The 27959-nt window shown below is 43.6% G+C and overlaps 1 pseudogene; it reads left to right on the forward strand.

The window, feature by feature from the left end:
- The first annotated feature begins 6940 nt into the window (after positions 1-6940).
- On the forward strand, positions 6941-7058 carry LOC126337174 (5S ribosomal RNA; annotated as a pseudogene).
- Positions 7059-27959: the final 20901 nt, after the last annotated feature.

The following is a 27959-nucleotide window of genomic DNA, read 5'->3' on the forward strand; positions in this document are numbered from 1 at the left end:
TGCTGAAGGTGTACCGTTATCCATACTTTTGTCTAGAAGTTTACCTCTGGGAACACGACAAGCCATTCCAAATCAGCGTTTTACCTAATCATCGGAACTGAAAGTCCATTTGTCATTCGATTTCACCCTGTCGAACTGAGAGATTAAGAAACGAAATACGAGAAAGATACTGCGTGTTGTGTTCGCGAGTGCTGAACAATCGGTGAGTGCAGGAATTCCACGCGTCGCTAGTGAGCTACCAGGCAACTAAACTACGAACACTTGGCTCAGAGTGTACCTCAGGACTCATTGTCTGGCGTGAAAGCTGTTCTGAGTGCGGCAGGTGTAAGAGCCGGAGAGCAGCGTGTGTTCCCGGAAGAGGGACGGAGGGTACAACGCCCAAGGAAACAGCGGCTGACGTGGCAGTTGTATGTAGCGAGCCGGAAAGTATCCTTATCTGTCGAGGGAACGGCCACGACGTGCCGTGACAGGGCGACGGGCTCTGAATAATTCATGCGCTGCTGACACCCAAACAATGTATTGTACTAGGCGGCCGGTCTCTGTCAGTAAGCTAGTAACTCCGAAGCAAAGCCGAGCCCACGCCCTTCAGCCAGACTTGCTTTCTGGGACGCGAATCGAAGCTATAGTAGCACAATATACACAGGTCATACCACCGTCTCCGCAGATGAAACTTTATATTGTGTAGTCGGATGGTAAAACATGTGGTCAGCAACATGGAAGCTTCTGTTGTTAAGCTGACCGTGCGACCGTTCTCTCACTTACATGCCATTGGTATCTTCGGGATTGTGTGGGGGGCATTTTTCCGAAAGTGTCAGGGTAATCCTTCAGACTCATAGACTTTAGGCACGAACTTAAATAATCGCTTTGTTGCCAATTCCCACAACTATTTCAGAAACTCCGAAGATATGTCGTCTGAACATCGTGCCTCATTTTATCTTATGTCTTGCAGGGCTGTATTAAACTCTGATTCTAAAACAGAATTTTCAATGTCATTCGTATCTTCTCCCATTCATTTCACAATCACGTCACCAGGAAGGTCCTCCCCCCTCCCCCGTAGAGGCCTTCAGTGTGCACTGTTTTAATCCATTTACTCCATCGTGCATGACAACGGCAATCTCAATGCACTCTTAATGTCTGTGACTTAGCTTTCTGAGTCACCGAATGTTATATTTTAATTTTTCCGTGTGCTAAGTCAGTCTTTCTAATGAACATTTCCTTTTCAATTTCTTTACGTTTTTTTCCTGGATTTATTTGACCTTAATGTCCCTGCAGAGAACCAATTGAACTTGTGACCCATACCAATGTTGTGCTGAATTACACTTTCTACTAGATTTTAATACATTCTCACATATTTAATACAGGGTGAAAAGTATTTTAACCTAGAAACTCTGGGAGGTTGTAGGGGACATCAAAAGAAATATTTTTCCCTAATGTCATTTTTCCATATGAGGATTGTTTAAACCGGTGGAGGCTGTATTACGCTCTTCAGTTGTTAGAGGCCGTATTACGATCTTTAGTTGTTAGAGGGCGTATTACGCTCTTCAGTTGTAGGCAACTGCTGTCCACCAGTGCAGTAGTGCATTGTCTCATGGAGCGATACACCAGGCGTGAGTACACTGATATGGTTGGTGCGTACTACGTAGCGCACCACAACGGACGAGCCTCACAGCGGATTGATCAAGAAGTGCGGTTCTTCGTTAATGTGTGAGTCGGTGTTGTTGGGGGCTGTTTAATTGTGCCCTATCTGCTACCTAGGCCATTAAATGGCAGGCACTATTACAACTTTCTCGCTAAAGCATTTCCAGACTTGCTGGAAGACGTCCCGCTCCCTACAAGACGACGCACATAGTTCCAAGATGACGGGGCGCCGGCACATTTCAGTCGTCGTGTGCGTCGATTCCTGGACCGACGGTTCCCTAAAACGTGGATTGGCAGATGTGGTCCTGTACCATGACCTGCTAGATCCCCAGATATGTCCCCTCTGGACATTTTTGTGTAAGGAGAGATGCGCAACCTTGTTTACACAAACTCTTGTTGCATCAGAAGAGGATCTGGTTGCCCGGATAGTAGCAGCAGCAGGAACAATTCAAGATATTCCTGGGGCTTTTGTCCGTGTCAGACAGAACATGATCCGACGGTGTAAATTTTGTTTGCATGTCAATGGAGGCATTTTTGAAAATCTAATGTATTTCAAATTGGGTTGTGTTCATGCGTTGTCTCTTGGTCATAAAAAAATGGAAAAGTGTTTGTTGGTTTAATTAATTTGCCGCCAGAGAAATCTTCCTCTACCGGTTTAAATACTCTTCATAGGAAAAGATGACATTAGGGAAAAATATTTGTTTTGATGTCCCCTACAACCTCCCAGAGTTTGTCGGTTTAAATACTTTTCATCCTGAAACTTCCTGGCAGATTAAAACTGTGTGCCCGACCGAGACTCGAACTCGGGACCTTTGCCTTTCGCGGGCAAGTGCTCTACCAGGCTCCCCCAGGCTGTGGCTAAGCCATGTCTCCACAGTATCCTTTCTTTCAGGAGTGCTAGTTCTGCATGTTTCGCAGAAGAGCTTCTGTAAAGTTTGGAAGGTAGGAGACGGATACTGGCAGAAGTAAAGCTGTGAGTACCGGGCGTGAGTCGTGCTTCGGTAGCTCAGTTGGTAGAGCACTTGCCCGCGAAAGGCAAAGGTCCCGAGTTCGAGTCTCGGTCGGGCACACAGTTTTAATCTGCCAGGAAGTTTCATATCAGCGCACACTCCGCTGCAGAGTGAAAATCTCATTCTGGACTTTTCACCCTGTATAACGCCGCGCGGGTGAGCAGCGCGCTCCGCGACAAGATGCCTCCCTCGGGCATCCATAACGTTAGATTAAATAGTGTGTAAGCTTAGGGACCGATGACCTACGCAGTTTGCCTCATAAGATCTTCCCACAAATTTAGAATTTATTTTCTTGATATAACCGGTTTACTGCAAGCCATACCAATTTAAATAAACTTAGGCTGTGTGTTACATTACGCTGTTATTTTTTGTTTTTTAAGAAAGGAAGAAAGCCGTGTGTTTTCTTTCAGTCTAACTGCAGTGGCATGCCACCAAACACGTTTACTGTCACAACAATAACCTGGGTGTTATTGCTGCTCTTGGTGCCACTGCTGGTGAAGGCTTGGATTTTGACATAGTGCGGGCTGTACTCGGTGTTTATTTGGCTCTCAACGTACGATAAGTTGTAACACGAAGGTCTCGTTAAAAAAAGAAAAAAAAAGAAAAAATCGAATGTGTTGAATTCCTATGTGACCAAAGTGCTTAGGTCATCGGTCCCTAGACTTACACACTACTTAAACTAACTGATGCGAAGAACAACACACACACACACACACATGCTCTAGAGCAGGGCTTCCCGACGTGTGGTCCGCCGGCTCTTTCTAGAGGGTCCGCGGCTGCCCTTCACCAAACAGTGTATAATAATGAGTAAAATTATTGAATAAAAATGTGAAAATCAAATTCATCACTATTTTTTTTTCGTGTGAAAAACATGTCTACTTTTACTTCAGGTAGCATTCCCAAGCAGCCTTTGCGGTTCCTAAGTGAGAACGCATACACAGTTTAGTGCCGGAGAATGCGGCTTCTCTGATCGACTGTTTCGCAACAATACAGGGGTCCTTTGTGCGCCTGCTCACGGAGGCAGATGCGCTGATGCCTTTTACGCATGCGCGGAGCGAGCTTTGTCGACCAGCGCTCGCTGGCACGTATGCCGCTCCAGACATCATTAAATGTTAAACTTCCTTTGTCAGTGCACTACCTATTTCATAGGTCAATCTTTGAAAGTTGTTTTCATTCATCTCTAAACCAAAGATTAATTATACTCTGGGGGGGCGGGGGCGGTCATTGGGAACATGGAACTTGCATTAAGAAGCTTTCAGTTCCCATGGGTTTCGCTCTGAAATTTAAAGTTATTCAGCTCTTGACTGGCTAGGGTTCCGCCATGGATTTTCTACTGAAGAAGGGGTCCACCAGCTGAAAACTGTTGGAAGCCCTGCCCGAGAGGACTCCAACCGCAGGCCGGAGGGCCAGCGCAGTCCGTGATATGAGCGCTCAAAACGCGTCGCCACTCCGCGCGGCTTGCGTGAATCGTACCTCCTGACATTGTTGCATATACTGCATTTCAAGTACAACAGGAAACTCAGGTACGGACACAGTACCAACTTTGACACGTTCCTACCAACATTCATTCGAATGTACGTAGCAGTAAACGACAACATTGTATGGAAAGCCAGCTAGATGGATGGACGAACTGATGCAGATGTAAAGCCCCCCCTAATGGTAATATTCGTTCCCATCATCTGGTCGAAGTTAAGCGCTGTTGGACTTGGGTATAACTTTGATGTGTGACCATTCAGGCCTGCCTCCCCCACCCTCACCTACCTTGGCCTCAGCATTAACCGTCACCGCACCTGGATTCCTCATCTCCGCTCTATCCAAGCCAAAGCCCACAACCGCCTCCAACTCAAACTCCTCTCTGGTGGGACATGGGGGTTCAACCTCTCAACCATCCTCCACACCTACAAATCCTTAATCCGTCCAATCCTCTGTTATGCCAGTCCCCCTGGATATCCGCCCCCGCCCCCCACCCCTAAACTCTATGAGTCCCTCCAGATCCTCAAGCACCATGCACACAGCCTTGCCTTCCGTATACACCTCCCATGCCCCACGCAGATCCTCTACGAGCTGATTCCTTTCCCCCATCTACACCTCCCACCGCTTTCATCTCCCTCATCCCCTGGTTACTCCTCTCCTCTCCAGCCCCCACCGTCTGCTGTGCCTTCACTGTTGTGTCCATCCTACCCTCCATCTCTACACTCTTCATATTCTTTCCCAAGGTGGCTTCTGTCAACTTTCCTCCCATATGATGCCCTCTTTCCCTCCATCTGTCCCACCTATCAACTCTGATCCTCACCTCTCCTTCCTTTCCTCTGTCCTGTCCCTCCTCGCCACCCCCCCCCCCCCTTGGTCCATCCAGTTTTTTCCCCATCTATCGTATGTCTGCCTCCCTTCTGTTCCCCAAGTCCTTTTGCATTTCCTTCCTCAGCGTTTCCCCATTCCCTCTCACGTCTGCCCTGCTCCCCCCCTCTGAGTCCTCTCCCTCCATCATTTCCCTCCCTTTCGATTTTCCTCTCCTCCCCCTTTTATTTCCCCTTCATCTGTGCAGGTGTCCCCCCCCCCCCCAAATCTGCCCTTGCCTGTGATATGTCATCTTCGTGCTCACGTTTTAGTGCAGTGTATCCAGTGATTGTTAAGTGTTGTGCTTCTTTTCCGATTTGTTGCGAACGGACATCATACTGTCGCCAGGTGTGATTTTTATATCTCTTGGAAACAGAAACCAGAATGTTGACATGTTTTTTTAATTGTCTGTCTACTATTTTCCTTCTCTGCTTCCTTCTTTTTCCGGGTCTGCCGAGTGCTGTTTGCAAGCAGGGTGCACTCAGCCCTTGTGGGCCAATGCTACTTCAATGGCAAATAGTGGCTCCAATCGCGAACACTGACAATGGTCGGAAGAGCAGTGTGCTGACCGCATACTCCTCGATGTCCACATCCAGTGACGCCTATCGGATTAGGAGGACATGGCGTATGGATGGTACCTTTGGGCCTTCCAATGACTGCCCAGAAGGAGTTCAGTTTTTTTTAATTTTGATAGATATCGTCCAACATTGACTGTATCACATCATTCAACGAGGTAAGTGCAGTTCAGCATGTATTTCAGTGATGTAGCGTATCTGCACGGAAAACTGACTATATTCCACTTACCCGACTACGCTAGTCACACTCGAATGATGAATTATTAGTACTGAGTCTGAACTGACATTTTTTTCCTGAACTACATGTTGTAAAGTCTATTGATAACGAGTTACGTTGACAGGATTAACACACATCTAAATGAAAAGGAAGGGAATAAGTATGATGTATCCAACAGATATTTCCTTTCGTTTACTTGTTTTTGATGTTACCTCTGGTCATGCCTGAACCATCAATTGTTACTCCTAAACGTTTGTAAAATATGTTTCAGTTTCTAGCATACTGTGAAAAGATTTTTACCGCCTATCTGTACAGGAAAAACTTTTTAATTCTTGTCCAGTCAGCCTCTCGTAAACTGACTTTCGCGTAATATCAGAAGTTGGTTTTGGAGAACACCTCTACTTGTTGGTATTAACGGTATGTTTGTTTAACGCTGAGGTGTTGGGGATGAAGAGTAGCGCGGCCGTTGGGGAATTGTGGTGACGTAATTCGCCGGCGTGCCCGCTCGTCTCCCACCCCCGCACATAAAGGGGCGGCTAGCGCCAGAGCGCCACGCAGAGCGGGGGCTGGTAGGCTGTACTTTTTTTTTCCCTCTCCGCGTCGCGTCGCTACTCGCCACACTCCAAATTACCCCCGGGAAAATTTACTGCGGCGGCCGTAGCGCCAACACACGGTGCACCCAGCACTCGGCTGGCCAGCGCACAGTTCTGCCGTTCTGTTCCGCAGGTGTGACGCTGATCCACGCAAAGTTTGCCAAGCAAAAATTTTCTCCCGCTGATAAGCACCTTCGTGAGAGGTTGTATCTTTGTGCCGTAGTTGATTCGCTCTTGTAATTCTGCCTTTTACATATGTATGAAAAATCAGGCTGCAGGCCAAATAATTAAACTACTACTGTGTCTGACCTTATCCAGAAGTCACACCAGGGCTTACACAGATTGAGACACAAAGGAATAATTCGAGCGCTAATGATGTGTGGAGCATTGTACCAAAAGTAAGTGATGGGATAACAAAGAAATATACTTAGTATCAGCAGAACTTGTGATGTTCACCTACAAACTGCAACAAAAGAAAGTTTTAATCATTTACCCAATAACATAAAAGATCTGACAAAATAAATTTTAAATACAACTTAAAATCATTTCTCCTGGCCAAGTCCTTCAATTTCCAACGGGCTTGCCGTAGCGGTAACACCGATTCCCGTCAGATCACCGAAGTTAAGCGCTGTCGGGCTGGGCTAGTACTTGGATGGGTGACCATCTGGTCTGCCGAGCACTGTTGGAAATCGGGGTGCACTCAGCGCCTGTGAGGCAAACTGAGGAGGTACTTGATTGAGAAGTAGCCGCTCCAGTCTCGTCAACTGACATACTGCCGGGAGAGCGGTGTGCTGACCACATGCCCCTCCAAACCCGAATCAAGTGACGCCTATGGGCGGAGGATGACATGGCGGTCGGTCGGTACCGGTTGGCCTTCTAAGGCCTGTTTGGACGGAGAGTTAAGTCGTTTTATTCCATTTACGAATTTCTACTTCAAAACTAGTAGGCATGGAAAAGGAAAGAAATCTTGTTTGTCTCTGTAGCCCCATAAGTAGAATTAAATTAATAATGCATTCGTTAACAATGACACTAATCATGTGTACATATTGAGAGTGGGGTGGTTGTTCAAATGGTTCAAATGGCTCTGAGCACTATGGGACTCAACTGCTGTGGTCATTAGTCGACTAGAACTTAGAACTACTTAAACTTAATGACATCACACACATCCATGCCCGAGGCAGGATTCGAACCTGCGACCGTAGCAGTCGCACGGCTCCGGACAGGGCGCCTAGAACCGCGAGATCACCGCGGCCGGCAAGGGAGGGGGGGGGGGGGGAAGTGGTTGTGGTTGTAGTAGTGTATACCTTTGAGTTGCAAAGATCAAAGTCCCTGTGATCGGAAAACGGAGTGAAGCTTTCTATGCAAACATGCGAATTAACTTTTAGAAGGTAGTTAAAAGATTATCACAATGGATAACGTATTATTAAATCAGAATTTAACAGGGGTACGCCCACCTTAAAAGCTTTATAGTCAGTTACGAAATAAATAGGTCCACACATAGACGACACCACATATTACTCAATAGATGCCTCTAACTATTGGATGAAAACTCACGCTGATGCAAGATGATATTTCTTTCCGTTAATGTGCATTCTAGTGGGCAAGCAACCTTCAACAAGATGACAATGAATACAAAGAGTCAAAAACAATAATGTTTAGTTCTAATTTTGATATAATAACCGGGTTCGAAAGATGAATATTGCCAATGGTCAAGAGGATCAGAAAGTTCTAATGAAAAGTGGACTCGGAAGCGCAAATACCATTAAAAGACGCAAAGTGCATCCTGCAAATAAAATTGCTGTCATTAGTTACCGAAATGACTTACTTCACGAATTAAAAAAATCCTGCGCAATCTGATTTATACCACGGAAAAACATTTATGTCCGAATTTTAGAAAATAACTTGACTGCGTAAGCGCCGGCTGTGTGCGGCGTCTTTTCACAAATTCTACCTTATCTCCAGTATTGGAAAAGCTCCAAGTCATCCACCAGTGACCGTAATAATTCTGAGTGCCGTCCAATCTTCTGCCATGTTTTGCCATTGGTACCATCATCGCAATAAAATTTCAAGATTTCGAAAGAGCGTCTGCAAGAGGGAGACATATTACACTCCTGGAAATGGAAAAAAGAACACATTGACACCGGTGTGTCAGACCCAACATACTTGCTCCGGACACTGCGAGAGGGCTGTACAAGCAATGATCACACGGAGGCCGGGTGGACGTACCGCCAAATTGCTCAACACGTGGTGCGTGAGGTATCCACAGTACATCGATGTTGTCGGCAGTGGTCGGCGGAAGGTGCACGTGCCCGTCGACCTGGGACCGGACAGCAGCGATGCACGCCCAGACCGTAGGATCCTACACAGTGCCGTAGGGGATCGCACCGCCACTTCCCAGCAAATTAGGGACACTATTGCTCCTGGGGTATCGGCGAGGACCATTCGCAACCGTCTCCATGAAGCTGGGCTACGGTCCCGCACACCGTTAGGCCGTCTTCCGCTCACGCCCCAACATCGTGCAGCCCGCCACCAGTGGTGTCGCGACAGGCGTGAATGGAGGGACGAATGGAGACGTGTCGTCTTCAACGATGAGAGTCGCTTCTGCCTTGGTGCCAATGATGGTCGTATGCGTGTTTGGCGCCGTGCAGGTGAGCGCCACAATCAGGACTGCATACGACCGAGGCACACAGGGCCAACACCCGGCATCATGGTGTGGGGAGGGATCTCCTACACTGGCGGTAAACCTCTGGTGATCGTTGAGGGGACACTGAATAGTGCACGATACATCCAAACCGTCATCTAACCCATCGTTCTACCATTCCTAGACCGGCAAGGGAACTTGCTGTTCCAATAGGACAATGCACGTCCGCATGTATCCCGTGCCACCCAACGTGCTCTAGAAGGTGTAAGTCAACTACACTGGCCAGCAAGATCTCCGGATCTGTCCCCCATTGAGCATGTTTGGGACTGGATGAAGCGTCGTCTCACGCGGTCTGCACGTCCAGCTGGTCCAACTGAGGCGCCAGGTGGAAATGCCATGGCAAGCCGTTCCACAGGACTACATCCAGCATCTCTACGATCGTCTCCATGGGAGAATAGCAGCCTGCATTGCTGCGAAAGGTGGATATACACTGTACTAGTGCCGACATTGTGCATGCTCTGTTGCCTGTGTCTATGTACCTGTGGTTCTCTCAGTGTGATCATGTGATGTATCTGACCCCAGGAATGTGTCAATAAAGTTTCCCCTTCCTGGGACAATGAATTCACGGTGTTCTTATTTCAATTTCCAGGAGTGTATTTTATCTTAGAGAAGGAGGAAGTAGAAGTGAACCGTCTTTCGAGCTACGTTCAGTAGCACCCGTTGTGATGCTGGATCTATCAGTCCCGACAGCAGGATTCCTACCATCACTTTTTTCATTCACGTAGCCGTTCCATCTTCGCACGAGCACTTGCTGGCTGCCTAACGCACTACAACATAGCCCTGAAGCAAACTTTAAGCTAAACATTTACGGGCAAGGTGAAGGTCAATTGCTTTTTTCCCTCCACTGTCTCTCTGCTAGGCAGCTGTGAAGAATAAATGGAAAACTAAAATTTCTCACGGAAGAGTTGATTCAATTCCTGCTTTGACCGTAGTAAATATACAGTTACGTATACATTCTACAAGTAGTAAGATGAATTGTTGTGAATTAACGGGCGAGTTGTGGCCGCTCGGCAATCCGGGGCTCGTCAGCAACCACGTGGTGCCGAACGTTAGCTGGAACAAGAGGGGTAGCCCCAGCGCGTGGTCCAGGCCGACCGCGTGGCTGGGAATTCCATGTTGTCAAGGACTGTGCTGTGTGTCGATCAAGGAGATTAGTATACCGGGAGTGCCAAAGATGGCGGACATTGTGAAACCATAATGGCAGACATTTCACAGTTCATGTAGAGGTTAACAATAGCCAGAGGAATCATGATATCTTAAAAAGGAAACATGTACAGTACCATCATTTGGTATAATCAGATTTTTAATACTTTTATTAGTTTAAAGTTTGGTATCTGACAGTAAATTATACAAGTAACACCTAGCAACGAGTTTCCAAAATATACATGGTTCAACCGATTTTGTCGATTGACGTGTCTTTACAAAGCTATTAGTGTAAACCTAACTTGGTATAAATTAGAGGCATATAACTTGAACAGTACATGAGTTATTAGAGGTCAAAGTGGCCGATTACTATTGATCAGGTCAGGCTATAAGTACTCAACAGTTACACGAAAAAAACTGTAGCAGCATATATATTTATTCGTCTTTAGCCCGCATCTCGTGGTCGTGCGTTAGCGTTCCCCCTTCCCACGCACGGGTTCCCGCCTTCGATTCCCGGCGGGGTCAGGGATTTTCTCTGCCTCCTGATGGCTGGGTGTTGTGTGATGTCCTTATGTTAGTTAGGTTTAAGTAGTTCTAACTTCTAGGAGACTGAGGACCATAGATGTTAAGTCCCATAGTGCTCAGAGCCATTTTTTTATTCGTCTATATGTTTGTTTATAAGCGACTCATTCATGAAGAAATTGGTCAAATATTTACTGTGTGTTAGAAAGCACAGAGACATTAGGCTACTGGCCTACGTTTGCTTCTACTCCTTTGATATATGTTTATTTAATTTCTATATGTGTTTAATAATGTGTGTTAGAGCGTATTTATGGTCCAGCTGTAGGAATATTTATTGAATTGCAAGTTATTTAAATGTAAATCCAGTATTTCGTATGAGTTTCAATATGTTGGTGAGTGTGTGTTGGCTTGGAGATATGGCGGGAGCGCTTTAGCCAATCACAGCGCTCGTTACCACGGTAGGCGACTGCTGAAGTCAATGGAGATACTGTAGGGAAGTGGGGGAGGAGCATCGGGTCGCACAGGACACGGGATGTACTGGACGGGTAGGCGCCGCGGACGGTCGCAGGAAATACCTGGAGAGTGTTGAGCAGTTGGCGCGTCGTCCGGGCAGATAGAAACATTTCGTAGTGCCGACTTGTGCATTTGTGAGATTTGCGTGGCTTCTGCAGTGAAGACGTAGTATGCGTTTAAAAGTGCATATCGCACAAGCTATGTTGTTGCTCGTAACTAATTACTTGAAGTAGGCATCAATTGCTTCCCTGTTACTCAACTTATATTGTACTTAATTGCTGGACCAACGAGACCAATAAGTGTTTTGCAGAAATAAACGGCATTCTTGAAAGTACGTCTGCTATTGTACTCATCATTTAAAGTCGCTAAAATAGGACCTGCGGGGTTTATTTAATTGCAGTACTTCATTTATGAATTTCTATGTTACATTCAAAATTCGCAATTTCCGAGTGATAGGAACCTTCGAACATTCGAATTATGTGTGTATCCAAATCTTATACTGTAGATTCAGCAGTATTTGCTTTGTAATGCGGCAGCTACGTATCCCAGCCCGTAGACAACGAAACCAGCCAAAACTTTTAATATTTCAACTCTGCGTCTGAGGGTACGTAGTTTAGGGCCACCATGTTTTTTATTTGAAAGTACCGTCTCAGTTGCCCAGTCATTATCTTAATAAACTTTGAGAGTTATATGAAAAAATATAAATATGTATACCGTTAAGTAGGATGGCAATACATTAATTAAGCGATCTTTCATTATCTCCGTTAAATGACGCATTCCATGAAGGAAGTAGCCTATAAGGCGTTTGTTTGAGCGATTCTAGATTATTGTTCATCAATATGGAATACTTACCAGGTGGGATTGAGATAACAGATACGGAAGATCCAAGTCACGATATCATTTTGTCGGTACGATAACGTTACCAAGATGCTCAACTAACTTCACTGGCAGATGTTTCAAGACGGCCGTTGTGCTTCACATAAAGGTTTTCTATTAATATTTCGAGAGAGAGCTTTCCGGGCAGAGTCATGTAATATATCAGTTCCTCCCACATAGGCCTCGCGTAAAGACCATGATGAGAAAAATCGAGAAATTAGAGCTAATACAGAGGCTCACCGGCGGTCACTCCTCCCACGCGCCATTCAGGAGTGGAACAGGGTAAGGGAGATCAGTTAGTAGTACCACAAGTACCCTCCGCCACTCACCATTAGGTGGCTGCAGAGTATGTAGATGTACAAGCAGATTTCGATAAAACAATGGTACACATTATCTATGAAACATATTGTATAATGATTAGCATTAGGCAAAGCTTCCCATAAAATCTTTAAGAGAAAGGGCAAAGATGAAAGCAGTCATCGACATCAACCGGTACAATACTAGCAATGACTGACTTTGAATGGAACAGAACTGTCGACCTCCAGGGAAAGGGTTGCCATATTGGGCAGTTTTGGTTTATAACAGCAACTAGATTACGTCACTTGACCACTGTCCTTAGTGCTATAAGAAACCCAACGACCAGGATGGAATCAGATATGGATTTTCTGTGACTGATCATGAAATCCTGTTGAAATAATTTCGGGCTGAAGTTACGATTAACGTGAATAACAATGCAACCAGAGGACCTGTTTAATGGAGAACGTCGCACGACACACTACTGCACAACACTGGCCGTCTGGAGATGGACCTCTCGTTCAGCAACGAAAATCGTTGGGCCATTTCTCGGTAGTTGCTTCAGAGAGTCTCCTGCGAATGCGACGTGACTCACTGTTAACTTGTATAATGGAGAATTTGAGGGAAATTTGTGCGATTTCAGACAATGGGTATTTTGCTGGTCACACCAGAAAGGAGAAAACCACAGAAGAACTGTAGCGATGCCAGAGAGAGATTTTTGTATGCTCTCAGACATATGAGACAGAGTCGTATCTCAGGGGGACTGACGTGTAGGGACACCCACGGAATCTCAACCCAAGACTATTTCCAGAAAATTATGAAACTGAGCGTACGGCATCGTTGGCCGGCAGGCCAATATTCGGGGAAGTTCGGCCGCCAAGTGCAAGTCTTAATTCAGTTGACGCCACATTGGGCGACTTGAACGCCGGTGAAGAGGATGAAATGATGGTGAGAACACAACACCCAGTCCCTGAGCGGGGAAAATCTCCAACCCAGCCGGGAATCGAACCCGGACGCGCTTGCATGGAAGGCGAGCACGTTACCACCCTGCTAAGCAGGCGGTTCTATTTCCGGACGACAGGACGTCACTGAGTATACTTATACGACGGTTGTCCGGAAAGTAAGTTCCGATCTGTCACGAAATAGAAATAACTGGGAAAATCGGGTAAAGCTTTGCATAGATGTGTTGGGCAGTATCTCTAGTATGCCCGTCGATATAGCCGCGTCGTTCTTTTCAGTTACGAGTGAACAGTGAGCACGTAAAGATGCATAGGGAATAGTGCCTCCCGCCATGTATGAGGGCCTGGTTAGAGATTTAGCCTGTGTTATGCAGCCCACATAACACAACTGTCGAGCAGTTCCTTCTTCATGCCAATTCTCTGCCGCACACTGCAGGGGCAGTGAAGACACCCCTGCAGCGTTTGCGATGAGAAGTGTTTGATCACCCACAATACAGTCCATAACTGGCTCCCTTTGAGTCTCGTCTGTGTTCATAAAAACCGCTGGCTACAAAAGTTTTCCGTAGACAACGGGCTGCAGACCAGTGCAGATAACTGGCCGAAAGCACTGGCGGCTGTTTTCTATGACGAGGATATTGGAAAGTTGATACAACACTACGACAACACTCGAAGTTGGAGCGGTGACAATGTAGAGAAATAGGTGGAAGGTGTACCTAACTGTTACAAATGAAACGTTTGTGGTTTTCATTGTGGTTTCCATTTCGCGACCGATCGGAACTTACTTTCTGTACAACCCTCTTACATGACCCAAGGATGTTCAAAGGGAAAATAAGAGTTTGAAGTACTGGACGGTAGGATTATAACAGTACCACCACTAGCAAAGTAGGTTAGAAATTAGATTAATTATGTTGCTCACGCAGCATATGTTCGCTTTATCGGGCAACAACAAAGTTATTGACTGTGGATGGTATCGTCAGAATGGAAATAATGAAGTCAATGTAAAAAGTCATTAATTTTGGCACTTATCTTGAATGGATTCCCACGTAGATTTCGTCAAATTTGTTATGGCTCATCTTGTTGATTCTAGGGTGATTCCACTTTGATTCCTAGAAGGTCCAGATCTGTATTTTAGAAATATTTGAAGATCTAACAAATGCGTTTTTCAGGAAATTCTTAATGATCAAACAATCGCAGATCAGAACAATGGTATGGTAGAAATAATTTTTTGACTTGGTGTTCACGATCCATATTTTTATTAAACTTCTGGTTGTCACACCATCAAGAAAACACTTTTGTATCAGTCTTCATATATTTAATTTCCACTTTAACCAAACACAAGACTTGACTGTTCTTTTACAAAGCGAAATAACAACTTAACTTCTGCAAAGTGAAACAAAGACTGTTCTGTGCGCATTCGCGCCAAAACGGTTACAAGTAAGTCAAAGATTATGACAGTCTCACAGAAATGAATACATTCAAGAACCATACCACTGTAATATATCGATACATTGGAGTACCTATACATGGATAAAGCCAAATGTGATGATTGTCACAAAAATATGTCTGTTGCTTCGCAGAAAAGTAGTACGATATTACTGGTTTCGAGAACTGGGGTTGGAGTGCCGTCATGGTCACCTTAATAAAGGACCATTACAGGATGCAACCCTACAACAGGAGCTATTGCTCTAAACCTAAAATATCCACTACAGTATTTGCACGGTAATCCACTTGAACTACTGCCAGCTAGGAATCCGACGTACCTGAACAGTACTTAGGATCCGGTCGTACTCAATTTTTTTTTTCACAGTGCTACAGCTGCACAAAGAGGGCGCAATAGTGGGGAACACATCTTTCAATATATTCAGCAGTACCATGGTGCATGTACCAGCATGGGGTCATGTAATAGTAATGCCATGTTTGGGTGCCACCTCAATCTTTGTCCTCTCTTGAATGGTGCATGTCTTTCAACGGTGGAGAAATTTTCAGTCCATTACTTTCCGACTGCCAACAACCTTACCGCAGTGGTAAACACCGGTTGCCGTCAGATCACTGAAGTTAAGCACTGTCGGGCTGGGCTAGCACTTCGATGGTTGACCATCCGGTCTGCCCAGCGAGGTGCACTCAGCCCTTGTGAGGCAAGCTGAGGAAATACATGATTGAGAAGTAGCGGCTCCGGTCTCGTAAACTGACATACGGCCGGGAGAGCGGTGTGCTGACCACATGCCCCTCCATATCCGCATCCAGTGACGCCTGTGGGCTGAGGATGACATGACAGCCAGTCAGTACCGTTGGGCCTGCATGTCCTGTTCGGGAGGGGATTAGGTTTAGATTTTTACTTGGCGAATCAAAGTGCTAGTGTCTTTAAACTATGTGCCCTTCCTGAAGTCGGTGCTTCACGTTAATCGTTACGTAATGGAAGTACATTTCTCATCCTTTGTTTGGTACGCATTTTGTGCGGTCTCGATGTGTTTGCGGCCTTTGTCTGTACCAATACTTCGTTTTCTTCCTTTACGTCTTTTGATTCAACATGTGAAGACATTTATGCATCTTGCGCTTCGTACCCAGCATTGCCCGAGTAGGTATTTATTCCACTCTTCTATTAATCCATTTCCTCCTTCACCGTCTCTCTGTCCATCTCCTCTTTCCCTTCTAGTAGTCTCCTCGTCTCCACTATCTGTCCATCTGCTCCTCCCCCCCTCCGTAAGTTTGCTCCTTAACCTCTGTCCATCTTCTCCTTCCACCTCTAAGTCAATCTTCTCCCCCCCCCACTATCTCCTCCTCAGAACTGGTGGATGTGGCTGATCTGAGATGTACCCTTTACCCTGTGGCTCCTGCAAGATGCAATTTCCGCCCCCACACTACTACAGAAGTCAGACAGATGCTCCTAACGTTCTAAAGAGAAATGCCAGAAAAACTTTCAGCAATAAACATCTTCTGAAGTCGTCCACTGTAAGGAAATGACACAAAAATTCACAAAATATCGTACGTAATTAGTGGGATACTTGGGTACTGGAGCAGTGTTAGTTAGTGTAAGAGAAACATAAAACTAACGAAAGTTATTATTTATTTTGCAAAAATTCTGAGAAATCACAATGGCACTTTTAGTTATGAATTGAACAAGTTATATCCTGGTTCTTTTCGGAAGGTGAAGTTACCTCTCAAGGATAGGATTCGCTAATGAAATTTCTATACAAAATTGAAGATGGTTGTTGACTTGGCAGATTGGCTAAGAGGTTCGCCTACTCAACTTGAATAATTACCCTATAGAATGTTTCTAGGTACAGTCGAGGCTGTCGCTTGTGAAAGGCAGTGAAGTGTACTGTTGTGGAGGAAATATGGGGCTCGCAATAGCTGTAGCGCACAATACCGTAAGCTGCGATGACTGCTGTCTACGCCGCTCGCTACTAACAAATAAGATAACTCTCGTTCTATCTGGATTGACCTTCGCCAATCGAACTCTCCCTATGCCTTGATGAAGTCAAGGACTCGTATTCGCTCCTAGTCTAACTATAGGCGTGGTACACTGGTCAGATAACCAGTCCACCGCGATGCCACTCAAAATTCGTTCGCAGACGTTTAGCTATAGTTCTGTCCGTTCACACTGCACAATAAGTGTGTCAGCCAACACAGTGCACAACGCTTAATCGCAAGGACTCAATATAGAGTCGAACTTCGATTCGCTTTCGACAGAGGTGCTCTCCCAGTGAAGTACTGAGGAGAGACTTGTACCTCGTTCCAAGAACGACAACGGAACACTGCCTCTCCACGCCAGACGAGAAGAGGTATATCTTTTGGTCTCTTCCATTACTTCTTCAGCTCATGGCGTCAGAAATATCGTCTGCCAATCAGCATTGCTCTTCTAAAACGGGAGAATGACGTTTCGTTTAAAGCGACCAATTCAAAAACATGTAGAATCGGCGTTTGGCGTTTGCTGTCCTGTGAAAATCTCTGAAACTCCGTGCTATGTGTAAAGAATGCGTAGGCTGCCCGCTCCCACACAATGTAGCGAAATTTGCTTTTAAGGCGAACATGGGGTCGTTCCTCCTTTCCCTCGGGCGAACGCTGTCCGCTCCACGGGCGGACACCGGCCGACGTAGATGGGTTGGGACTGGCCTCCTGGTGTGCGGTCGCCTCTTTCGAACTAAAAGCTCCTGTGACCGTCGTGTCTGGAATGTATGTGTGTACGCCAGCCTCGAGTATTTCAACCACAGTGCGCACGTGCGATTTATTAGTTATTTGCATATCGTTTACCTGAATTCATACAACACTGACTTTATCTGATCGACTTTGGATTAGAATGAAGCGTCTTGCTGTGCGGAATATGATCGTGAGCGCGGAATATGTAAGCAAGGAAGGTCAGGAGACCATGACGTTTTCCACCACCTCTCTGTGCAACACCTCCTTTTTGCTTCCGTTGTCCATCGTATCCTCTCCATTCTCTGTGTCTTCTGACTATCCGGTTTCATTTCCTCATTTCTGCTTTCTGTTTCTCCATTTGCTCCTATCTCTTCTTGGAGTTATCCTCCCTACCCCAAAGCAGGTTGCTACTTGTGAGACCCACAGTATTTCTTTCCAGTTAATATTTGCACCTTGTCTGATAGAAACCGATGCAATGGTTTACCTGTAGCTTTGCCCATATATCCATGTCGCGTTAATTTAACATATTTCACACATATTTGTACACATAGTTCACCTGTATCTCAAGTGAATTTCGCCTTGCATCTCAGTGTTTATAACGTCAAAAATCCTGAGGTATGTGTCGTGCAGGATTATAAGTCTGCAGGTACATTGAGAAGTATGTGTGAATACAGTCTGCAAACGATGGCGCGGTTAGAGTTAATGGTAATGACGTAACCAATACAAAAGTCTTTCCTAATACAACAGTTTTACTACGTGAATAGCGAAGATGTACTAAGCGGTACACGTTTTTCCTCTCGTAATATTGTAGGGGATGTCAACGAGAAAAAGTTTCCAAAATATTTCAAATGGTGTGTGAAATATGTTGCACATCACTAAATGCTCTCAATCTCAAATATCGTTACTAGTTAGGTGGCTCTTAGACCCACTTTGATTCTTTCCAGGCAGTAATTGATACATGTACAGTGTATGGTTGAAATCTTGAAATCGTTTGCAGTGATGGAGGAGGAGATGTGGAACATACGTACACACATTTCTGTAATATGTAAGAAATAACACTTTTAGTGTTCCAAACGTACGAGCTCCCGCTTCCTTACTAATCCCTACCACAATCATATTGCATTTGTGTCGGAAATTGATGCGAGCCTTCCATGTATTCCTCCTTTTGATTTTCTACTCTATAAGTCGTCATACAGAAGCATCCGTACACTCAAGGAATGTGAGGTGCCCCTGTGGTCTATTCTAGAACGTCGCTACACCACACAAGAGCCACTGAAATCATCCGTAATGGATGTTGAATATGAGCCCTCATCCAACAGTCTGCGGAAAGCAAGTGTGTTTTTGTTGTGAAACGCCCTAATTCCTAAAGTACATGAGATGACGAAGAGTTACTTTTACGTCTATGAGCGAATATTCATGTAAGATGACTTCCCAAAACATATTTCTCGTACGGCAAAGGTGGCCTGCTGCAGCTATGGAACGCAGTGTTCTTTGCCGTCAAGCGTGAGAGAGTTGAGTATGGTCAGTGTCAAGAATTCCACTCAAGCACGATCTGTCTGTCACGAGCTCTCAGCAGTCAGGTGCGCAGATGCAGGTAGATGGATCAAGGCCAATCACGACTTGGCATTGTTATGAGTCCTACACCAGGAATACGTAAAAGACACTTGTCGATACTCAAAAGGATATGCGAGGCGCGTGTCGAAAATTATGAGAGTGTACAAAGCTAGGTTTACAACTCTAGTGGCGGCTCTATTCAGCTCGAAATATATGTGCTGGTTATATAAAATTATTTGATCTAAGAGGACATAAAAGCATTATAAAAATCCGCGATCACTGCAGAAATGCATACTTCGTGCATTCTGATCGGCACGTATATTTTTCAATCTCAGCCATTATCAAAATCCCTACATACTATAAAAATGTTTTTATGTATGTAACAAGTCTCCTCCTGAAAGACTGGACCAATATCTACCAAATTTAGTACATGTATCACTTCCTATCCGCAAAGAATCGCTGTGGGGATAAGAACCACCCACAGCTGTGTGGGTGTAAAAAAGCAGTGTAGCTCAAGACGAAAAATAGGAAACCATATTCATCCAGTATTTGAGAATGAGAGCACTTAGTGACTTGCAACAAACTTCACACAAAATGAAGAAACTTTTTCTGGCTGACAGCTCCCGTAAAATGGCGAAAGAAGAAAAGTCTATTGTTTACTATGTTTTCGCTGTTCATGCAGTAATTACGTGCCCGAGCGACGTTAGCTGTCCGATAAACAGAATAAAAGAAAAGTAATGTTTCAAATATCAATATAATAACATACTGCATAAAATAAAGCGAATATATATCCATTTAAAATCCATACACATTGTGTCTCGTCATTTCACATGTACATATGTAACAGCTGTTTAGTGAGGCAGCCATCCGTGAATAGCCATCTGTAGACGTTAGGTAGCATTAAATGCAAATGCAGTTGTCACACTGAAGTTGAAATCAACGTCCCCTAATGAAACATACAGTCGCTTCAATAAACAACGTGTAAAAATAATAAATGAGAACTGCCAAGAAAAAATTCAAACCACCGTGTACAAACTGAACGTGAACAAATGTAATGAAAATTAAGCCATAAAAATATAATTGACGTTTTTGTTGATAATGACAATATAACGAATGGCTTTAAAATTCAGCAAGGCATAGCTTTACTTGAATTTATCGAATGGAAATCCCTTTTTCTTTCCTCAAGTACAGGAAATAGAGTATAATACTTTCTATTACAGTATATAACAAGGGCATTAACATATTAACAAAAAGGAGCTGTAAGCTGTGGTTTACCCGCTATCTCGTGACTGTTTTGTTCATTTATGGTGGTGATGTAAAAATGGTTCAAATGGCTCTGAGAACCATGTGACTTAACTTCTAGCCGGCCGGAGTGGCGATGCGGTTCTAGGCGGTACAGTCTGAAGCCGAGCGACCGCTACGGTCGCAGGTTCGAATCTTGCCTTGGGCATGGATGTGTGTGATGTCCTTAGGTTAGTTAGGTTTAATTAGTTCTAAGTTCTAGGCGACTGATGACCTCAGACGTTAAGTCGCAGAGTGCTCAGAGCCATTTGAACCAACTTAACTACTGAGGTCAAGAGTCCTCTAGAACTTAGAACTACTTAAACCTAACTAACCTAAGGACATCACACACAACCATTCCCGAGGCAGGATTTGAACCTGTGACCGTAGCGGTCGCGCGGATCTAGACTGTAGCGCCTAGAACCGCTCGGCCACCCCGGCCGGCGGTGCTGATGCAGGAAATGCTTCGTTTCTCTCAGTGGAAATACATAACTCCTTTCTTTCGTGGTGTATAGTCTCTGAAATAAATGGTTTTCTTTCTGTTTTAGAATTCAGGTGTCATACCATTCTTACTAACTGTATATTCTAGAACACTCGTATCAGTAGTAAAACGAGTTAAATAGGAATGGTTTGCACTTGTGATAATTGCGAACGAAATCGAAGTGACCTTTTCAAAATTCCGGCAACTGACTAGGATTATTTGGGGAGACAGAGGAATGCCTAAAGCAGAATGACAGAACAGGAATTTGAACTACTGTCATCCTGGCTGCACGTCCAGGATTTTAACACTGCAGCATCTCCATCGAAGAATTGCCGAAAAATGCTCGATTGTACCTAATGATTCCTGAATTGGTAAACGCCAAAAGGGGATCCAGCATAACAATCAGTTTCTAGAGTAGTTAAGGCAGAACGTTTCATAGAACACTTGGAAAAAGGCTCGCGTAAATTTCCTCCTCATGCTGCTGTAATAAACGAAAATTTGAACATAGCCTTTGTAGACTAGAAGATTCACTTGATCGTTACAAATTCCATAAAGAGGGATTCATGTGAGATCAGACTAAACATCTTATTTAGAAAGTATTTTATGGTGCTAGAGAACCGAATGGCAATTTGAACATCTTAAATATCCTGGTGAGAAACAAACTCAGTCTTTTAAATCCAGTTAATGTAAAGGAGGGTAATGCAGCGACTAGGAGGCTCTACAGTCCCAGATACTTCAGTTGTAACCAGTGACTCGGTTACTGAAAAGTACGGGCAACAAGAAACAGGTTGCACTTTACTTGTGCAGTCAATATCATTCCTATGTGGCGATGAGTAGTATCAATGGATGACATTAAACAGTTTGTACGCTTTAGGAACGTTCTGCCAAACGAGGTCGTGAGGGAAGGAATGGATGTGCAGTGTCAGAAAGTGTCTACAACAGCTAAGAAAGCTTCATCGCAAATTTAAAGAAAGCCAAAGTCTTCTTGAGATTCCTACCAATAGTGGTATGTGTTCGTTAGCATTGTAAAAAGAAATGTGGAACAATACATATAGCTGCGAGAAAATAACGAGAAATGAAGTAATTTACATGTATGACTGGGTGTTGTCTCTGGCGGTGCCTCGAGTGATGTGTCTTAATACAATTACAATAATTTCATAGTAACAAACACAAATTATTCCCCTCCCTAAGCTATCCAAATCCAGACTGAAATCACTGTCTGAGGTGCCCCAGTTATAAAATATGAACATGAAGCGGGGTATTTCAGTCTCATTGGTCAAGGGAGTGGGGGGGTGGGGGGGGGGGGTGGAGTGGGTACAATGTGAGAAGTGGGTGACATTGATCAACTCCCTGTGATTCGCAGGGGGTCGGTGGAGCTGGTGGGTGACGTTGACCATAATTGGCCCAAGTGTATACCCTAACACAGAATATAATTATTAATGACCTTGAGATACAAAATCGGTTATTTTGGTTTCATTTCTGGCATCGTCGGTTTCTCTGCTGATTTGTTTAAAGAATGACTGCGCTGCCCATCCATAGCCATTATATGATACGAAAATTTCATAGAGTTAGTCATCAGTTCTCTGGATAAGGGGTTCCCTTCAATTTCTTAACATTCATTTCGATTTCTGCCTTTGTTGGCTAACTTTACCTGTGGTGTACAAGCAGTGTTTGGAGGTAGTACGTGGCTTACACTTGCTGTTTCAATTTGGCAGCTAGATAACATGTTCATTGACTTTCAAATTACTTTTCACATCTTTCTCACCAGCACATAATGTAAGTGTCCAATGTCCAGTACTCTTGAATTCTGATTATTAACCCTCTGCATTTACATTTCAAGAGATGAATGATGTTTGTGTAACATAATAAATTTATTCAAGAGGTTTGTCAAGTGTACAAGAATCAGCATTCCATCATGAAAATGATAAACAATAAGAGTAAGGAGACAAGGTGCTATTTCAAATAGAAAAGAGAAATATTTCACCAGAAACAGCATAAGAGAGACGGAAGTATTTAGAAACCGTATCAGAACTTAATTCTTCAATTGTTAATTTTCTTTTCCCGCACAATATATCGTTATATCGTTATCAAATGAAACGTCTTAACCGATGAGCAACATGACATATTTTCAATGAAACACCGACTACTGGCTTTATGAAACCTGGATTTACAATACATTTCACTGATACTAAATGCATGTGTAACATGATTAACTGGGACTACTTACGAACACGCATGCATAAGGACGAAAATTATCTTTCCAGCAATTCTTTGAATTGGTAGAAGTTGTTAAAGAGAATAGTATCAATCTGTTTCATGAGCTGTGATAGTTTCATGAGCTGAAAGTAGTACGAGGAGTACGTAGTATTTTCCAAAAAACGCAGAATCTCGTAGTTTATCAGACACCGGAGCATACTCTCTCGGTGGTCGTGGTAACAGCGGCTGCTTCTAAAGATAACGCTAGCAGCATGCCTCTGATCGCCCACGTACTAACATATATCAAGGAGACACGGGCTAAGTGTTGGCAGAACGACGGTGGGACGCCATTGCGACGAAAGACAAACTGCCGACAGCGGCGCGGCTCCTGGGCCTTTTATCTTGCCACCTTCCAGATGCATTATCATCGCCCCCCAACCCCCTCGTGCAAAGGCTTATATTACTCCCGCCGTTTGCAGCGGGTGAAAATCCACAGTGTGTCAGGGAGGGTTGAGAGCCCCTGATATCTCGATGAAGCGAGCTGGCTTTACAAGACTTGCACCACACATAAACTAAAAAACAGAGGAAAGGCGCTTCTGTTTACTCTGAAAATGCGTATAATCTGAAAATGCATTTACTCTCAGTATTCCGAATGAGGCAGGATCGTCGAGGACAGATGTCATTAGAACGCAATCCTATCCGATGATTTCGCTGAAGCACACTGTCGTAAGGAAAAAGAATGGAAAGAAATATTTCATCTTTCTGAAAGAATTTATGGTTAGTAAAGAGAAAACTTTCAGAATCATTACGCATACTTTTTTCGATCTTGGCGATTCTACTTGAAGTCAAAAAGAGGAAACGTAAATGTAACTGCCTAGTTTGTACGTCAAACGACGTTTTTTTGGGTTCTGTACCTCAGCTGGTAAAAACGGAACCGATATATGATCACTTCATCTAAACTCCCTTTCTCTAACGGAAGGGTAGAAGTATAAAGATGAAATTTCTCATTTACTGGTGTCTAGGGCATCTTTGCGGTCTCAAACATTTAAACTAATGCAATCAGAAGGTATGGTCGGTTTGGTCACTTGTTTCGATACTCTTATAAACATACTCATCGTAACATATACTGTACTTCCCGTTGACCTGAAATTATAAATTTTGGCAAGTAGCGAAGTTTGACAGTAAAGGAAAAATCAGAAAATTTTCAAATTGTAATTAGTCTGTATGTCTAGTTTTCCTTCAAGATACTCTTTTCTCAGGACCTGGTAGAGGTATGAAGATGAAATTGATGTCTGACAGAATGGTCTACGGACCTTTGACGGTGCAAGTAATTTATGATACGTCCATATATTTGCCGCATACTTTGATACTCGCAAACTCTAAAATGTGAATGCTTTTTTCGTTGCTTCTGCAACAACGATCTGACACCTTTTATGTACCATGGGAGATCAGTACCATCACTAATGCTCTGAGCACTATGGGACTTAACATCTGTGGTCATCAGTCCCCTAGAACTTGGAACTACTTAAACCTAACTAACCTAAGGACCTCACACAGGAATCGAACCTGCGACCGTAGCAGTCGCGCGGTTCCGGACTGCGCGCCTAGAACCGCGAGACCATCGCGGCCCAGGCCGGGTGCTCTAGCGGTAATGCACGAACTTGGATACGGGGACGTCCTCGTTATTGCCTAGCCTGCACCTCTCAACGACGTGGTACACCACCAGAAACAACACGTGGTGCGGATTCCACGTTAAATTGTAGGTCCCCTTTCCACAGTTGTATAACTGGGCTAGGTATGCGACAGGCAAGTGGCCGAACTGGCGCCAAATAAAAAGACTTGCACCACGCCTTTTAGCAAAACGATTTTTTTTTTACAATCGTATTGAGCAACTAGAATCACTTTGACAGCTTCAGTTCCTCTTCCTCCTTTTTTCTTGTTTCCTATTTTTCCAGTATTCCCTCATTTACTCCCCATGATGTCTCTTCCTTTCTTCTGTCCACCTTGTTGTCGATTTTTTTCCTTCTGCTTTGACAGCCTTCCAAATTTAGTATTTAATTTTTAAAACGGGTTCTTTCTGCTATTTCTGATCCTTTCTAGATCTTTCCTTACTTCTGTAACCCGTGCTATTGTCGATTTCTTCTTCCAGAAATATAGGAGTATTTGTTTTGTTAGTCTATTTCCATCCCTTTGGCAGAGGTGTCCGAAAAAGGTTAATCTTCGTTTGGCCATTACTTCAGATATTTTCTCTATATTTTTGTGGATCTGCTCATTACTTCTTATTTTCCAATCATCTGCAGTTTTTATTGCACCCATTACTTTTCTAATAATCCTATTTTCCAGTACCTCTTGTTTGTCCACCTCAGAATCATCGTTTAGCATTCAGATGCATATGAACATTCTGGTCTTACTACTGTGGTGTAGTGTTTTGGTTTTGTTTTTCTAGATATACACATCGTGTTGTAAATATCTTTGATCAGACCATATGCTCTTTCCACTTTGTTAATTCTTACATCTATTGCATATTTTTCTAGTCCATTCTGTTGTATAGTTTCTCCAAGATATTTAAATTTATTTACTCGCCCTATGTTACCTATTTGTGTTTATATGAATTTTGGAACACTTTTTATATTTGTCATGAATTTTGTTTTTTTTTTTCAGCTGAACTTTTGAGACCAGTTCTGTTTGCTATTTTCTCCAGAAGGTTTATTGGAATAACTGCTTACGTCAGATTTTCTGAAAGTATTCCAAATCATCAGCAAAATCCAAGCAGTTTACCTTAATTGCATTTGTTTTCCTTCCCAGAGTTATTGGTTCAATCTAGTGATATTTAGCTCCGAATTCCACATCCTTACATTTCTTTCTAGAACAGAATTAAAGAGTAAAGGTGATAAACCATCACCTTGTGTATCACCAGTTTTTATTTCAAATGGCTGAGATACTTCTTCCATATATTGGACTTCATGTATTGTACCTGTTAGTGTTTCACGAATTATATTTGCTAATTTTGATGTAGCACCAAATTCACTAATGACCTTATCTAGTGTTTCTCTGTCTATACAATAAAATGTTTTCTTGAAATCAATAAATTACACTATTATTGGTTTGCTGGTTAACATTCCATGGCAAATTATTGACTTAAAGTTAAAAATTTGTTCTGCACAGGATCTTCCCTTTCGAACACCACCCTGATATTCTACTAGTTGTTTGCCTTAAGTATCTACCATTCCGTTCACAAGAATTTTTGATAATATTTTGTATGCCTCTGGCAGAAGTGACATTCTTCTGTAATTACTGACTTTTGTTCTTCTCCCTTTTTATGTAGCGAGTGGATTACTGCTGTTTTTCATTCATCTGAAATCTTCTCAGTTTTCCAAGTGTTCTCAAAAAGCAGCTGTAGATCCTTCATAATTTTTGGTTCTGACCACTTCATTAATTCTGGTGTAATGGAGTCTTCACCACTTGCTTTATTGTTTTTGAGTGTTTCGATGGCTTCATGAATTTCTAATTCTGTAGGTGGTATATCTTTCGCTAGATTTTGATATGTCACTGGAAATTCTAATTTGTCTGTTGGAACTGGACAGTTCAACAGCTTTTCAAAACATTTTGCTAAAATTTCACAATTTTCTTTGATATTTAATCCCATTTTGCCATTTTCATCTTTTAAACAAATACTTGGTGCCTGATTTCCTTCAAGTATGAGTTTAAATGTTTGGTAAAATTTCTAGTATTATTTTTGGTGAAATTTTCTTCTATTTCAATAGGTTGAGAATTTTCAGAGTTTCGTTTGATTTTTCGGATTATTTTTTATATTTCTTTTCTTTGTTGTCTGAACTGCTCAAGGTCTTCCTCTTCTTTCGAACATCTCCATTTTCTCTATTTTTGAGCTCTTTGTATTAGTTCTTCCTCACACTCCTAATTCCGCCATGTCTTCATTTTATTCTTGGCCAATCCTAGAGTTTACTCTGCTGCTTGAGTAATTTGCATCTGTAGTTCACGCCAATCACCAAATTTTTATTAATATTATCATTATTATCTGTACACATTACTAAGTTTCTACAGAACCCTGAGAAAGCGAGTCCTTTACGCAGTTGTTCGGCTTACATCTTGCTTTGGTGTCAAAGGCCGTGGACTCTGATCGAAGTTTTAAGCTTGAAAATAGTTAGTAAAAATGTTATAAGAAATTCGCCAAACAGTAAGTACTCGGTTTCATGGTCATAACCATGGGCACGCCTATGCGATGGCACTAGTACACATTCCTTCTAGGGTAAGATTTTGCCTGTAATGAATAAACGAAATGGTTCATCGATCTCTCTTAACGATTAAGAACTAGTGTCTCGTTCATCATATGAATGAACCTTTATCATATCGATACAGGTTGTTTCAGAAATCCAGATCGAGACTTTCACCCTGCAGCGGAGTCTGCGCTGATATGAAACTTCCTGGCAGATTAAAACTGTGTGCCGGGCCGAGACTCAAACTCGGTACCTTTGCCTTTCGCGAGCAAGTGCTCTATCAACTGAACTACCCAAACACGACTCACGACCCACCCTCACAGCTTTAACTCCGCCAGTACCTCGTCTCCTACCTTCCAAACTTCACAGAAGCTCTCCTGCATACCCTCCAGAACTATCACTCCTGGAAGATGGATGGGAATGTCCCGAGTTCGAGTCTCGGTCCGGCACACAGATTTAACCTGCCACGATGTTTCAGAAATGTTGCGGCAGACTTAGAGGGGCGATAGAAGGTGTCTTGAGGTAAGAATCGAGGATAGAAACCCGTGTCCGTAAACGTCATCCAATGACGCTACAAAGCGTCAAAGTTAAGGCGCCGGTCGCTGCCACTTTAGCACCCACTACCGTAGGCAGGAATTCTGGCAGTGTTGTTTGTTTTTCACTGATGATGACTGGTCGCCACGATTCCCAGAGGAGA

The sequence above is a fragment of the Schistocerca gregaria genome, chromosome 2 (assembly GCF_023897955.1).
Source record: "Schistocerca gregaria isolate iqSchGreg1 chromosome 2, iqSchGreg1.2, whole genome shotgun sequence".
In the NCBI taxonomy this organism is placed as follows: Eukaryota; Metazoa; Arthropoda; class Insecta; order Orthoptera; family Acrididae; genus Schistocerca; species Schistocerca gregaria.